General features: G+C 39.4%; 1 protein-coding gene across 1 annotated transcript in view; it reads left to right on the top strand.

The window, feature by feature from the left end:
- The first annotated feature begins 4,074 nt into the window (after nt 1–4,074).
- megf11 (multiple EGF-like-domains 11) overlaps nt 4,075–16,055 on the top strand; it is a 77,565-nt gene continuing 65,584 nt past the window's right edge. Inside the window, exon 1 of the mRNA XM_078257061.1 lies at nt 4,075–4,295. The gene's annotated coding sequence lies outside the window, so the exon portion shown is untranslated. The remainder of the gene's footprint in view (nt 4,296–16,055) is intronic.

Here is a 16,055-nt window from a genome sequence, read left to right as displayed (position 1 = left end):
AGTTTTGCTTGTTGTTAATTCAGTTGGAGTTCCACTCAACTTCAACCTGATCTTATCTAATTAGCCACAATAACTGAAAACACATGTGTGGGTGTTTTGGGCTACTAATCATCTAGATTTTGTTAAAGCTCCCCTCCACTTAAAAATGTGTTTTGCTCTTTGTTACTTAACTTGAATGTTTTAGCTGTACTGTGCAGAATGATGTATGTTCAGAGTTTGTTTCCATACTCATCTGCTGAAGGGGGAAAGTTTATCTGTGCTCACCTTTAATCTTCATTTAAGATATGTATTTACGAGCATGATTTTGTGACATTGTTTGGAAGCGAATCATGGTCCAGTATGCAACTTACACAAGTGTGATTTGGGAAAGTGAAACCTCCAGTGCATAAACTGTACACTAAGAATACATTTTTCAGTGGAAACATCTTGTGTCCATCAGTTAAATCTTTTATATGAATAATAGAGATTCTGGATTTATCAATGAGGGAGAAGGAGCAGATGTCATTTAAAGATCTTTTAACAAAGTAATTGAGTTTTGTGATCAGACTCACATTATTATTGAAGTAGAGTATTTTTTTTAACATCTTAACATGTCTGGAAGGGATCTTAAAAAAATTCTGCAGCAACATTTCTTTGCAGTCAGTGTCCTTGATTCTGTGGATAATCCACAGACCTCACTGTCAAGAGATGTTATGAGGGCAATTTCTTTGTTAGAAGTAGTTACAATAAAAAGTTGACTGTGAGGTCTGTGGATTATCCAGAGATGCTGCTCCAGAACATCATTTTTAAAAACTGTGAACGCCACAACTAAATTTACATTTATCTCCACCGTGAAATAATGGCAGCAGACATCTCAGAGACAGATATCTCACAAAACCTGGGCAAAAAAACTATTTATTTTACTGTGTGTAGCTGATGACGGACGTATATCTTCATGGCTGTATACATAATGCGTATTTACTGTATGTTAGTTGATCAACCGTAGCTGTAAATTGAACATTTGTGAATGCTAGTCTTTTTCTCTTGTGCACAGGATACATTCATATGTTAATATGTCTTTAAACCCCTCCTTGAATTACTGTCTCCTGATTATGTGAAATGAAATAATGCATCTTTTGTAATTTGGACTGATCCTTTAACCATCAGAAGAGGAAAGGAAAAAGTCAGAAAAAAGTCAGAAATCCCTGCAGAGCAAACACACATCAGGGAAGATGGTAACTGGGAATTACAACAGACCTCACAAAGGTTACCAATTTACAGCTCCAGAGTTTGAGTACAACACTATTTACTCACCAGACATTGCAGCGCCATGAGGAGGCAGCAGATGAGACATAAAAGGAACAAGCTGATGCACTGATCGAGGACAAGCAGCAGTGCTGGAAAACCAGAATACGCTATGTCTTGTTTGATGCTGTGGATTTGTTGCCTCATCCACCACTACTTTGTTTGGGGAGTCAGGGATTTGTGGTAAGGGATTACAGCAGGCCACAAAGGCAGCTTCTGAAGCAACCGATAACAGCAGCCAGTTGCTTCGGCTGAGAAGAGAGGCCAACAGTTGGGGTCCCAAAGATGCAAATGTTTGTGCAATGACTAAGACAGAAATGTTGCCACAGGATGGGACAGCTAGGAGAAGTGGATACTGTGTTGCACTGTTTAACATGAAAATGCATACTATTTATTTTTCATTCAGTGGTTGAATCTCATTTTGAGTGTTTGAGATTCCCTCCTCCATTGGTTCAATTCAATTCAATTCAATTTGATTTATAGTATCAAATCTTAACAAGAGTTATCTCAAGACACTTTACAGATAGAGTAGGTCATATTGGTCCATTCAATATTGTACACAGAATAACATTTACATAATTATTTCCTTCACCTTAAGCATCCTCTCCATGCTCAGGATGGAGTCAACTCAGGTGCAGCTGAAAGCAGACTTCTTAAATTAATTTCCCCAAAATTCTGTGTATTGTGTGTTTTCTTGACTAATGGCTTGCATAGGTGGAGGCAAATCTTTAAAAAGGATAACAGTAATAATTTATGCATGAAAAGGATAAAAAGAAAACAAAGGAGAAACCAAGGAGGGAAAATACAAATAACTTTAGGAGAGGATTTTTACAAAACATAATTTGTTTGCAGATCTTTGAGTGTTGTAATGAATTTTCATGTTTCATACAAACATGTCCCTTAGCCAGCGGCAGTGGGAAGGTGGAGCTGTGCCCTTCTGTTTGGGTAAGATAACTCAGCGAGCTAATACCATAGGCTAATACGGAAGCAAAGGCAACTGTGTCTTCTTTTACTTATGGGCATATGTAGTTTATCTGGAGCTGCGCCAAAGACGGCACGCAGAGGACGGCATGCCACGCAAACACATTTCTGATAAAGTGCAAAAAACACAAGTCCTACACTCAGCTGCATTGAGACAGTAAAAGTACTTAGAAATAATTGAGACATAAACACACACACACACACACACACACACACACACACACACACACACACACACACACACACACACACACACACACACACACACACACACACAGGTTATTCAGTTATCTAGCCTATGTTCCTGCACTTATCACGAGCCTTTATAGAATATTGGACATGAATCTAACATAAACGATCAATCACAGAGCGCTTATCAATATTCCTCATTCTGAGTCTTGAACATCATTAGTAGATGAATATTGTGGGGTTCACCGCTGTCTTCATGTACCATGTCATGTTCACATGCTGTTCTAATTGCAATGAAATGTAGATGTATTGGAAGATTAGGTAATTACTGTAAAATCTGATATTGACCCTTTGAATGTATATTTCTTTTTAGAGTGAAATGTGCAAAATATTTGTTGTTGTTATTTTAGGGATTTGGGATGTTCGACATTACATGTAATCACTGAGAAACATCTGGAAACATAGGACAGAGGGTCTAATGCTTCTTTGTTAGCTGGAAAAGAAATAGGTTGTGAAAACCTTTTGATACAGTCAAGTGGCACAGCAGAGTTTTTTGTTGAGGCCAATAGCAATATTTGAGTGGCTGCAGAGGTATTAATTGGTGGTGCAGACAACTACAGATCTATTTGTTGTTAAGAGCCATGCTGGATGTGTGCTGTTCTTAGAGCCTGAGCATTAATACATTAAGCTGTGGACAATACTTGTTCCATTCCCTGTTGTGTCATGTTTTACTTCTCAGTTATCTTGTGATATGTTTTGTATAACCTGCGGATTACTAATACACATTTGGTGCTCTAGAGAGTGTTTACAGCAGCAGGACAGTGTATGTGGGTTGACTCATAACAAACTAAAGTGCCCGTGATTATTGTAATGAAGGAACATGTCACACAGTGCAACAGTGTGTCTCATTGATGTGTTTTGTGTAGTTTCTGCTCTGTGGCACAGAGGAATTAAGCTACAGTATTTCAAGCTTTGGATACTTGTTAATAGGATCAGTTCACTGCTGGTTTCTTTGACAATAAAACAAAAAAACTACCTTCGCATTTTTAAAGTGTCCTACAGGTTGGTAACCCTAACCTGTTAAACGTTCATTGAGTAATACAAGTTGTTATAGGAATAGTGTGTGTGTGTGTGTGTGTGTGTGTGTGTGTGTGTGTGTGTGTGTGTGTGTGTGTGTGTGTGTGTGTGTGTGTGTGTGTGTGTGTGTGTGTGTGTGTGTGTGTGTGTGTGTGTGTATGTGTGTGGGCTTGTTTAACTAAAACCGAGAGTCCAGTATACTTGTGGGGTCCCGACAGCTTTGTGGGGCCAAAATGCTGGACCCCACAAGTTTAAAGGGCTGTTTGAGGGATAGAATTATGTTATGGTTAGGGTGAGGATAAGGGTTAAGGTTAGGCATTTAGTTGTGATGGTTAAGGTTAGGGTAAGGGGCTAGGGAATGCATTATGTCAATGACGGGTCCCCACAAAGATAGTGCCACAAATCTGTATGTGTGTGTGTGTGTGTGTGTGTGTGTGTGTGTGTGTGTGTGATGGGGGGGGGCATCATCAGCATCAGCGCCCACGACGTCACCCGAGTTTAAAGTGGGCCGCGCTTTACCCAGTGAAGTAGAGGAGAGAGAAGAGAGATGAAGCAGCGGCGGTTCCTCTTACAACACCTGACTTCTGCTCGTCGCCGTGTATTGAACAGTGCTGGTTTAAACTCCAGAAACTACCTGCTTCAACCTACCTGCATTTTGAGTTTCTCAGTAGGCTAATTAAACATGGAAGACCGTGTTGCACCGTGGACCCTCTGAATTCTGTTTTGTCGAGGGCGATAACTTTCAATCTCAAGTCTCCCGAAGGGTGAGTTCAAACGCATTTCCCAGAAAACCGAACAATAAGGGCTTTGATTTAATCGGCAGAGGAGGCTAATGATGCTGCAGCATACATGTCGCCACCATCGACAGTAGCCTATCTGTGGTTAAAAACAGCTTCGCGGATGTTTGTTAAAAGAGATAAATAGCTTTTATTACTATATTTTTGTTTGTGTCGTTGAAGCGGGCTCGCAGTAACTTGGGGCGCAGTCGTTTGGCATTTGGAAAGCGCTGCTGTTGGCTGGTTGTGACAAATTGTGCTTTCTATTTAATTAGGCTATTGGCGAGTCTATCCCATTGAAATGTGCGTGCTGTGCCAAAGAGAAGGGCTGTATCATCCCGGAGAGTTTTTATAATTCTGCAGACATGTAGCCTATTGTTGTTGTTTTTTGCACGGCTCGGAGCCTGCATGTTCTGCCAGGAAATTTTGTTGTTGTTGAAAAAACAGAGATTTAAAAGCCGATTGTTGTAATGCACTGAATGTTAATGAAGTGCGTTACAGAATGCATAAGCAGTTGTTTCAATACAAGTTTTAATTATTTATGGGAATGGTTTTTCTGTTTCTGATAAGTTTGGTGAATGATCATTATATTACATTTCTTGGTTCACATTAAATTATTACATTTGACAGTACGATTGGTTTAAGTGACGCCAATTTCACAATGTCTTTCTCAGTCCAAGACTAATTTCTCGATAAGGGTTTAAGATAATTTTGTGTCCTTCAAGTCAATGTTAAGAAGTGAATCTAGCAGCTGTGATGAAAATGTTGATTCATTTTAGATTGAAGACCACGTGTGGTGTGTTATGTCATTTCTGAGCCACTAGATGACAACAGAGTGCAAGCTAAAGCAGCTGATTAAACTTGCAGCAGTCTGTTAGTCAATGAGCAGACCTGCACCATGGTTCAGTAATGGAATCATTAGCCTGCTGCTGTTTTCTTTTTCGTGGAAAAAATAAACAAACCAAAAGATGGCTTTTGTAAAAAGCAATGCTATTTATTAAATCACTGGCAGATACATTAGGTGCACACACACACCAAGCAATGGGAGCCCTACAGTAGATACTGTTGTTTTGCTCTGTTGGACCTGCATAAATTGTAGCCCACACTCTGCATTGGTTCCCTGCATTATAGCAATTTGTCATAAAGTATGTATCCTAAATGTACCTTGGCATTACAGCAATGCAGGTTTTGTTTTGACCCTGATACTGACACATTTTGGCTATACAAGATACAAATACGACTATGTTTTCAAAAATTCTGATTTGCTTTCATGCCTTTATTTCCTATAAGTCTGTGGGTCTTTAATCACTTCCCAATTTTAACATTCTTTTTCCTCTCATAACTACACAAACCGCTCCACATGCACAAATAAATAATTCACATCATGCAAACTCGTGTGTAACTTACAATTACTGTTTGCCTTTCGTATTAAGAAGTTAGATGAGCAGTTTCACAGTCAAAACTATTTCAAATTCACCAAAGCAACAAACAAAGCCAGTTGTGATTTCAAAATAACAGGAAATGCTGTCAAAAGTTGAATTAATCCACATATTCCTTTTATATTTATTTATTTCAATGCCGTCCTCTGAAAACTGTATCTCCAAAATGTCAATCCCTGAGCGTAAATAGCTGCCTTCTGCTTTGTGACAATGGCAATTTTCAGCCAACTCAATGGGTTTTTAAATTGTTTATTTATCATAAGAAAAAGGATTTGTTTTTTAATCCATCAGTTTATTTTATCAATTCTAAATCACCAAATTTGGAGATGCATGGACAGCATTATCTGGTCAATGACCTTAGTAAGTAATTTAATTCCCTTATCATGCACATTTACACAATGTTTTGACAGCAAAGGACAGCAGGTCGGATTTGAACCCAGGCGGCCGCAAAGGACTCACTGTCTACATGGGGTGCACGCTCTACTGGGTGAGCTTGAGGTTGCCCCTACTATAGTGTCATTTGTAATATTTATTTTATGTGGTCGAAAATACATTGTCTTTTATCAGACCCACATCCAGTAGTTTCAGTCTGTTGGTGGATGGCATGCACTTGCTGAAGAACTGTTACATGTTCAGTGAGCTTTAAAGTTATTTTCCCCTCTAAAGTGTCTTTTCATCATCTTTTCATCTTGTGATCTGTAGGTTGTTGTATACTATCTGGTGGTCCTCCAGGATTTGGGTTGGTTCAAACTGTGATTTCATACAAGTTTTTCCTGCGATGAGAGGTCATGCTGCCAGAAAACAAATTGATACTCGGTTCAGCCTCAGCGGCCTCAGTTCTCAGTAGAGCCAAGGACGACATTTGCCTCTGAGATGCCGTGAAATCTGATGTTATTTAATGAGAAGTGAGCGGACACATCTTTGTCTCATTTTCTGAGCTCTTCTAAAGCGACAGAGCCTTCAAGGGCACCTAAGTGGCTTGTGTATATAGTAGATTTTCTTTTTTTTTTTTTAAACTGGAAATCCCAATGTTTGGCTCAATCAATATGTTTAATTAGTGCTGATTAATGAAAGAGTGGCTGTGGAAGGCAATAGCTTTTTCACTTCACAAGGACACATTCTATTGGCAAACAGAGAAATTGCTCTCCATAGTATGAATTTGATTTTACACGGTAAAAGCCATTCACAATGTAGATTAGACACATAAAGGATATATGATAGCTGTTTGTAAATACAATTTACATTTATTTTGGCCAGGACACACTATTTCATTCTTTAAATACCTAATTAATGTATTTAACACTTCATCAGCCGCTGGTTTGCACCCATGCAAGCTCAGTAATCTCAAAATCACATGTGAATTTAAAGATTTTAAAAACACTCATAAGCAGATATGCTGAGAAATAATTTTACCCACAGGCCAGATATGTTGTTTGTCAGTCTCAAGCAGACATCGAGATATTCAGTGTATATACTGTGTGCTGTAGGAAAATGAGTGAGTTGGGTCCAGTTCACAGGGGCAAATCTGAGAGTTATAAACTTGACACAGATTTTTATGATCTAGTGAGTGAACCTCAGTATCCTGAAATATTTCAAGGCAGCATTTCTTCCAGAGTTTGTTTTTGAACACTGTTCTCTGTCAAAGCCCCTCAAAAATAGCAGCTCCAATGACCTTTATTCTGCAAATTAAGCTGTTTTTTGCTTCGTGCTGACTGATAGATCTTTATTATTTCAGCAAAAGTGCACTGAGCATTGAGCAAATACCCTGGAGCCATAGAAACTACATTTACAAAAGTTAATTAAATATATGGAGGCATAACCTGGACTTTGCTTTTCTTTTGAAAGCTGTGACATTTACATTTTGCACATCTGAAAAACATAAAAAACAAATATAAAAAAAACATACACTCACATCTTATCTCTTATATATCTATGTAAACATATTTATGCTGCATCCTATACACACTGTTTTAATTGACTGTAAAAGCAGACATAGGCCTGTTTTTAAGTCCTTTTTGTCATGCATTTTCTTTTGGTGTGAGTCTGGACTGTAAAGAAAAATCATGCTTGTGCATGATTTGCATCACAAAAAAAGTTAAATAAGTGCAAAGTGATGCTAAATGGTTAAAACAGCATAGCTAGCTGGCATCGAAAAATAAGAAGAAATCTGCAATTTAGATTCAGTTTCAATTATATGTTCGCTGTCCCAAAGGTCTGACCATGTCTGCATCTGATTATACTTGCTTGCATGCATTTAATTAATAATTCGACAATGCACGGCATTGATGTCGGTCAGCCAGTGCTCTGCAGGGGAATAGATTGCCTTTGCTTGATATCCAGCCACGGCCTCTTAGTGAGGAGCAGAAACGATGAGCTCAGACAGATTTCAGATACAGGCGCACCAGTGTGGCGCTGCGTTAATCCCCCCTCCCTCAGGTGCAGCCGCTCCTGGGAAGGAACGCTAGAGACTACAGCCCCTCACCGATGCATGGCCGCGCTCTGATTAATGCACTCATCAATTCTTTTCTTGTTTGTTTTAATGACAAGCATGTCCCTTGTGGGAATCTGGTGACTTTTTGCAAATACTGCTGATGCATCTGCTTACACCTGCCACTTTTTTTTTTTTCTTGTCTTGTGAAAGGATTGTTGCCATAAAGCCAGAGTCTTTTGACATGACTAGGTTGTCAGTGGAAGTGCAGAAAAACAACACGACACATTTTCCACTGGAGATACAGGAAATGCATGAGCTGAGGAAATGAGCAGTGATAAGATCTCAGCGTGTTGGGATGTGTTGTGCTTTGTTGATAAGGCTATTATTCATCATTATGCCTGAGACAGCAAAATACGCTTCTCCATCTCAGACATATGCTTTGTACGCATGGTTTACTTGCGACTTTACATTTGCAGTTAAGTTGTGCTGGCTTTTAATTACTGTTAAAAATGATTTCATCACTTATTTAGACTATAGAGAAACCAAAGAAATTCAATCTAATCTTTTATTTTAAGAACTGAGGTTGTTGAGTGGAAGAATTGAAATATGGTCTTCTCAGAAACATAACGGAATTGAATATTTAATGTTAATTTGACAGCATCAAAAAAATTAGAGAACATCTGTTAAAATGGATTTGATTCATTATAAAAGTCCCATAAAAATGTTATGTAGTAGATGATTCATAAAGACCAAGGCCGTTTTTAAGACTTGATAAATGAGACAAATCCCAACAATACCCATTCCTCTTAAGAAGTTAAACAAACTCAAATATTCCCCAGTAGTGTGGGTGTGAACTTTGCATACGTACCAAATGTCTTGAAACTCAGATTGTTTCCTTATTATCAAACAATATTTAATCAAATCAGTCATGTACATAGGAAAGAAAGATCCAGTAAAGGTAAAATGAATTAGCTTGAACGAGTTTTATACTGGTCTTAAAGAAATATGTAAGTAGCATGAAAGCTGACCTGAGCATGAACTCTTGAAGCCACAAGATTGTTACGTAGGAGTTTCAATAAGTACCCCAGTGAGTCCTGTACTGTATGTCTGAGTAGACTAGCTGACATGATAATTATTATTCACATTTCATATTAAACAGTAATTCTGCAACATGATGGATGGTCATCATCCTGACAAATGCAGACACGGAAGAGTTGTGGTCATGCCACATTTGGCTGCCTATATTTGATTGATTAAAAGTGGACAAATGATTCACTGTGCTCAACTGTCCATTAATAGTGTGATGCCTATTAGAGTGTGATACCTTGCCTCTGGCACCTTTCAGAAAGGGACCTCATCATCTGTGCACTTCTGGCCTCCTCTGTATCTGATTCAGAAACAGAGATGCTTACTTGCATACACTCAGCTCTATTGCCACGGTGCATGGATACCTGACATATAACTGCCACATCTCAGTCACATGCTGTGCTACTCCGGTTTAATAAATGTTACAGATGCATCTTCTCCCGACCTGTCCGATCAGTTCTAGCAAGCAAACTCTGGCCCATTTCCCATGTCTATTGATGGATCTTTGTGCTATCAGTGAGGCACTTTGAGCCCTATAACCTAAAGCCCCTGCGCTTATTCAGCACCCGGGTACCTCGCTTGTGATCAATGGCCAGCAGTCAGGACAGTGAATGGAGCACAGATTGAGCCACATCTGGGATTCAGATGCTGAATAACTGCCCACTCAACAGGGGCGGCTTATGAATAATACACCAGGCAGCCAAGTGTCCCAGGTCACACTCGGACCTGCTCAGAGAGCATGAGGTCAGGGCACAAATACTTGGCACCAACACAGCAGTCCTGCCTGCTCCGGCCACATGGGAGAATGGAAAGAATAGCCTAATGGCTGAAAAATCTCGAGGAGATGTAGCAAATCTTACAGCAATTATCATTTTGGTTAGGTTTGCATAGACTTTTGTGAATATTTTTATATACAGCACAATGCTGGTTGAGATGGCAGAGAAAACTGTGATCAAAGAATCAGAGATTTATTTTGTATGTTGGATTGCATGGTGATATTTACACTATTGTGATATATAACACAATTACATTGTAGTTTTTTTTACACTACAGAGAAATAGAGATACGGGAAGAGTTTTAACAATGTGAACCTATTGAAGCAGATGATTTATATAGAACACGTTTCAGTGCATTGTTTCTTCAGCCCAGTGGTTATATTCTGTATCCTAATGATTGTACAAGCAGATTCCTAATGCCTCTGACTTTAGATTAATGTGTATTCTCAATATCGGTTACATTTTGGCTTCATTTGAGTCTGTTAGTTGGTGATGAATATAGGCATATTCTTTGTGTATTCATCAGGCAGGCTGAACGGAGCACGAAGCACTCCTCTCTTTTGTTAATTTTTTAAAATGCATTCAATCTAAGTACAGTAGGCGTGTTTTGCTTAAGGGGATTCAAGGACATTTAAAATGGTATAGTGGCAAAAAATTTGGCATACATGTTTAATGCAAATCCGGTTGATGGAGCTCTCATTTCACGAAAATGAGATCACCTGGTTGCACGACGGCCGGGTTTAACGTGGTGCAGAAGCATATTTCCAGATTTAATAATCATGATGGTAAATCATTTCTCTTTTCAGTCATTGACTAGTGATCCAGAAGGTTAATGTGCTACACTAGCAGAGGGAGCACACTATTGATCTAGAGAGGAGTGTGGGAGCTTTTAGTCGTTAATATTCTATTCTTATTGGTTATTTTTAGAAAAGCAATTCCACTCCTATATACGCAGATTCTTCTTGTGACAGATGCCACAGCATCTTTAATTTCTCTGAATTAGCAGTTGAGTTTGGTCTGCACTTCAATGATTGTTATAATACCAAACTACAGTACATCAGTGATCTAACATTAACTCCGGTACTGTATGCAAATACAATTTGGAGGTACTTGTAGTTAACTGCTACTTCACACTTCAACTCCATTTTCTGACAGCTGCAGTTACTTTTCAGATTAAGTTTTACATAATACAACTATGTGATTAGTTTATAAAAAACAACACATTTTTTAAGATTAAACTGGGGGTTCCAACCTTTTTGACTGGCGACCCCTTGTACTCGTCATGTTTCAAAACTGTCTGTGAGTTGTTGGCAGTTCCACCAAAGAGACATTTCCCCTTTAAACTTTTCAGATGGTTTCCTTTCAATACGAAATTGTCCAATATATCACAACAAATCAAAGATTACAGAAGAGTTATAAAATGAAAGTAGTAGTAGTATCAGTAGTTCTTTTCTCTCCCATTAATCATCTCATGATCCCTCAGATTTATCTTGGGACCCTTTAGACCTAAAGAAGTAAAGTCTTACTTCACCATGATCAGCTACCAGCTGCTTACACATTGATGCATCATCTTAGGTGTTGATCTCCCCTGCTGTTTAATTCTAAGTTTCTCCTTGTAAGGAAGCCTTTCAAATGGCTTTGCCAAAATCAGGTTGACAATATTAGCATTGTCTGCCATCGTGTGCAGTTTGCTAGCTGGCTAGTTCACCCCTACAACACTATCCAAGCCTACTGTATGAATGAATGAACGATCTAACAAAACAATATTAAACTCGAAAGAGGAAATGTGGGAATTAGGTTAAACTGAAACGAGGAATGTGGTGTATAATTGTATGAAATGTATGATGAAAATTGGCTAGCAATTTCGCCAAGTAAATATCAAGAAATAGGTTGCAGCAGTTCGTCTTTCGACTACACTTGCAAAATTCGCGATAGGACTGAGCTCGAATAGCTTCGGCGACTTTTTATAGTACAAAAATGCTGTCAATCTAAAGGAGATGCAGTCTTTCAATAGAGCCTCCAATTATCACGCAGAAGCCCCGAGTCCAGGCCAGCCCACTCCTCCATTCACCCCCAGAGACGCTGAGCGTCCGTGGGTGGGACATAATCGCAGCATTTATCCAATGACCGTCTAGTTTCGAAGCACTGAAAAAAAACTGTTCAAAGCAGCCCCATTGGAGTCTATGGATGCTAGGCTTCAGCAGGGAAATGCACTGTGAATGTGTATGGGAATGTATGAGAAGGAAATCGAGTCAGTCGACCTGCTATATGTACCTGATTCTGAATGAACTCGTCTTCGAGATGAACGTGTTGTAACGCATTTTTAGTCAATAAAATGTTAACCCAATAGTACATACTGTATTTGACCATTCATGTTTTGACATTTTAGGGGAAGCTGAGCTTTCTTTGCAGTCTTAAAGAAATCGCCTCTGTTTCTCACAGCCTACTGCCTTGAACAGTCCACCTACGTAAACACCTTCTCGTAATCAACGGCGGCGTCACTACGTCGACCAGCGTAGCATGCGTAGTGCAAGCGTAGGGTTCGGTTTGGTGGAAAAAATTCGAAGGTTCGGCAGAAACCGAAACCCGTCAAAAAACCCAATATTCGGCCGAATCCGAAGCCTGGATTCGGTGCATCCCTAGTTTTCCTATGTGTAAGACAATTCTGAAGTGCAGTACTCTTAAAAAAAAATAAAAAATCAGCCCTCTTGTGAGATCTCAGAGGATTGTCTGCACAGAAAGCAAGGTGCATCCAGGCACAGTGGCTTTTCTTTCCCCGCGTCTGCTTCACACACCGCTTACCCTGCGACATTTGGGACAAGTTTCTCACTGCTTGGCTTCTCACATCTTGGACACTGACACAAAATAAATGAAGACACCAAGAAGACACAAGGTTCAGAGTTGGAAAATGTTGGTGACTGAGGTGTGAAACTATTGGGGTGTAAAATTGCCCTGGCAGCCATGCTGTTGTTTCAGCATTTCATGGCAAGCTGCTCAGCTAGCGTCCTACTTGCCTGTTCAGTGCCTTCTTCCTTGTTTTTCTGTCCACACCATACTTCTGCAGAGTTTGGCCCTCTCTCTGTAGAGGATGTTACATGAATACAGTTATAACTGTCTTGGCTGCTTTGTGTGGTTGTGCTTCCTTGACCAGAGCTTCAAAGCTCTAGTAGTTCAATTTTGTTCTCCTGGTGGGAGAGAGCAGAAGGTTCAACAGGCTAATATTCACACATTGTCTAAACTGTTCTCCAGCAGCTGTCATTATTCGCAGTCAGTCACAAGGTGGCTAATTGTCTCTGTGTGAGGAAGGAGAGCCTTACTGGTGCGAGGAGGATGCGGTCTGGTGCTTCCTCCTGGTGGCAGCAGGAGGCCAGAGCCAGGCTGCGTAGAGAGGACAGATGTAGATGAAGAGGGCATTGTAAGACATTTGGTTGTATGCGATGCCTGGGGTTTGTTATTAGAAGCATGGGGCGAAACGTAGTGACTATTCTAAGCAGCAGGCAGAGCTATGTGACATCAGGCACATTGTTATTTTGATTCATCAAGTAGTGTTGTTTCACTAATTAGTTTTCTTACGGAAATGTAGACTTAAAGCTGGTAATTGGTGACATGTTTATAACTGTAGACTCTGTGCTTGTTATGTGGATAAGGACCCAAATCTAATTAATTACAAAAAATGCAATAATGTTTGACAGTAAAAAAAAAAATTACAAAATGAGGGCAAAGTTACTATATGCTCTATTCTACTATCCATATTTGATAATGTTTACTCACATTTGTTTCAAATTTTCTGCTCTTTCTTTGAACCACTTCTGAACAGATGGCTCGACCGGCTCGAGTTAGTCTAGTAGGCTAGTCTCCTCCCTTGTGTGCCTGATTCTACATTCATAAAGCTAACGTTAGACTAGATTAGTTCCTCTGATGTCCATGAAGCAATTTCTTATTATTGCCTGTGGTTGAAAGTGGGCAGACTGCTGCCTGGGAGCACACAGGACAGTGTTTGTCTGCTCTGACAGGCTGCAGAAAGTCTTTGTGGCCAGAGTGAAAGAAATAAAAGTATGAGGAGAGCCTCCCTCCAATGGGCTGTGTCTGGTGTTGGCCTGCGGTAAGGCAAGGTTATTCAGATGAAAGATGGTGTTGAGATTAGTGAGCCCTGCCCGAGCGCGTGGACGTCCAGCATGCCGCACTGTATGATTTATGAGAGTCATGATATCAGCAGTCGCCACATGAATAAACCATGTGTCCAGAATTAAGCTCCTGTTAAACGACACACAGCATTTTCCCAGGTGCCTCAACCTACAAGTGGAAATCACAGTCGTGAAAGTTGTGTTGTTGCTGTTGTGTTACAGCAGTCTCATGAGACTTGAGCCTGTTGATGGCCAAGTGCAGCAGCTGAAGATCTATTAGTTTTAAATCTTCTGAGGATTTTCCTGATCGCTGATAATTCCCACGACTTTACCAGTGCTGTTGGAGAGGATGGATGGTTATAAATTCATTAATGGTTGGATAGTTACTTGCAATGCAACCAAGTTGAGAAGGTTTGAAGGCTTACCACAAAAGAATGTAACTCCACTAAATAATGTAATTCCATCCCATAATTTATTCAATGCCAAAATAGCTCGTTAAATTCAAATGTTAGTATTTAAAGTGTCCTTTTTTAAAACATACTGGGCTGGGGCTGCTGCAACAAGTGATTATTTTCATTATCGACTAATCTGGGGATTATTATTTTCAATTAATCAATAATCGTTTAGTCGAAATGTCTGAAGATTGTGACAAATGGCCATCACAATTTCCTAAACTGCCTGTTTTGTCTGAAGCTGAAAGCAAAGAATGTTTGTCAATTTTTAGCTAGAAGAAAATGTCTTCAACGATTAATCAGTTATCAAAATAGTTGATTTGAAAAAAGACTGATTGTGTGAACGTACAAGCAATCAAATTATAATTTGTTATGGATGCCTGCAATACTCAACATTAAGTATCCATAAAATATTTTGTTGTTGTTGTATATTTCTTTGTATTTTTGTACACAGGCACTTTCTTGACTGCACCTGTGTCAATTATCCAGTCCTACCCTGATTGCCTGACAGCCTTGATATATCTGTGAGCTGTCACTTGTTTTTACGTGCACTGAAGACGACTGTTGAAATGCGTAGGCGCTAAGCCTATTTTTTTGCATAGCAGTTTGCCTTAGTATTTATTGGTTATGGCTTATTGTCTCTCTCTGTTTGGTCTCATATGTCTTTGGATCCAAATAGCACCTGTTTTTTGATACCTGCATCAGTGAAGTAGCATTCCTCAGGCAATCCACTGGCTTTTGCTCTCTCTATAACTATTTTTGTATATATTTTCTATTCTTTAAAGATATATAGTCAGAGGCACAACACAGAGCAACGAGCTGTGGTGGCTGAGTACATCAGTACTCCTGGGAAACTGAAAACTGCATATACTATGAATGCTGTACATGATGATAATATGAATATTGCGCATCTCTTCTCTGTCCATCTTCACTCTCTGCTTGTAAAATCAGATACAAAAGCCCAGAGCTATAACAAGATGGAACTTTCTTCCTGTGTTATATGAAATACAGTAAACTCACTATGTCCTATGTCCTCACAAATGAGTTGAACTACTGATGTCCATAACCAGAACTAGGCAGTATTATAGTCCCATAGTGTCCGGTCCGAGATTGAAAGATTGAAGTTAATCCTTAGCTGGATCATGTCAAGCTGGGTTTCCTAATCATTCAAGTGTAATAAAAAGTAAAGTACCAAGGAGTGCATTTTTACTGAGATCAGTTATAAGACATTGAAGCCTTGGCTGCACTTCATGTTGTCAGCATTACTGAAATTCTCATAAATGCAGCGACAAACACCCTCTTGGGCTTTACGACTTCAATACGCTTGATGCCAATGCATGTGTTTTGTCTCTTTTAAAGTTGTGTGTGTGTGTGTGTGTGTGTGTGGAATACGAGAAACTAAGAAAAATCACTAACTAGATTTCTTGTTGCCATAAAGGT

Source organism: Sander vitreus, chromosome 8 (genome assembly GCF_031162955.1).
Source record: "Sander vitreus isolate 19-12246 chromosome 8, sanVit1, whole genome shotgun sequence".
In the NCBI taxonomy this organism is placed as follows: Eukaryota; Metazoa; Chordata; class Actinopteri; order Perciformes; family Percidae; genus Sander; species Sander vitreus.
Note: the sequence above shows the minus strand (reverse complement) of the source record. Positions and strands in the feature narration are given on the sequence as shown.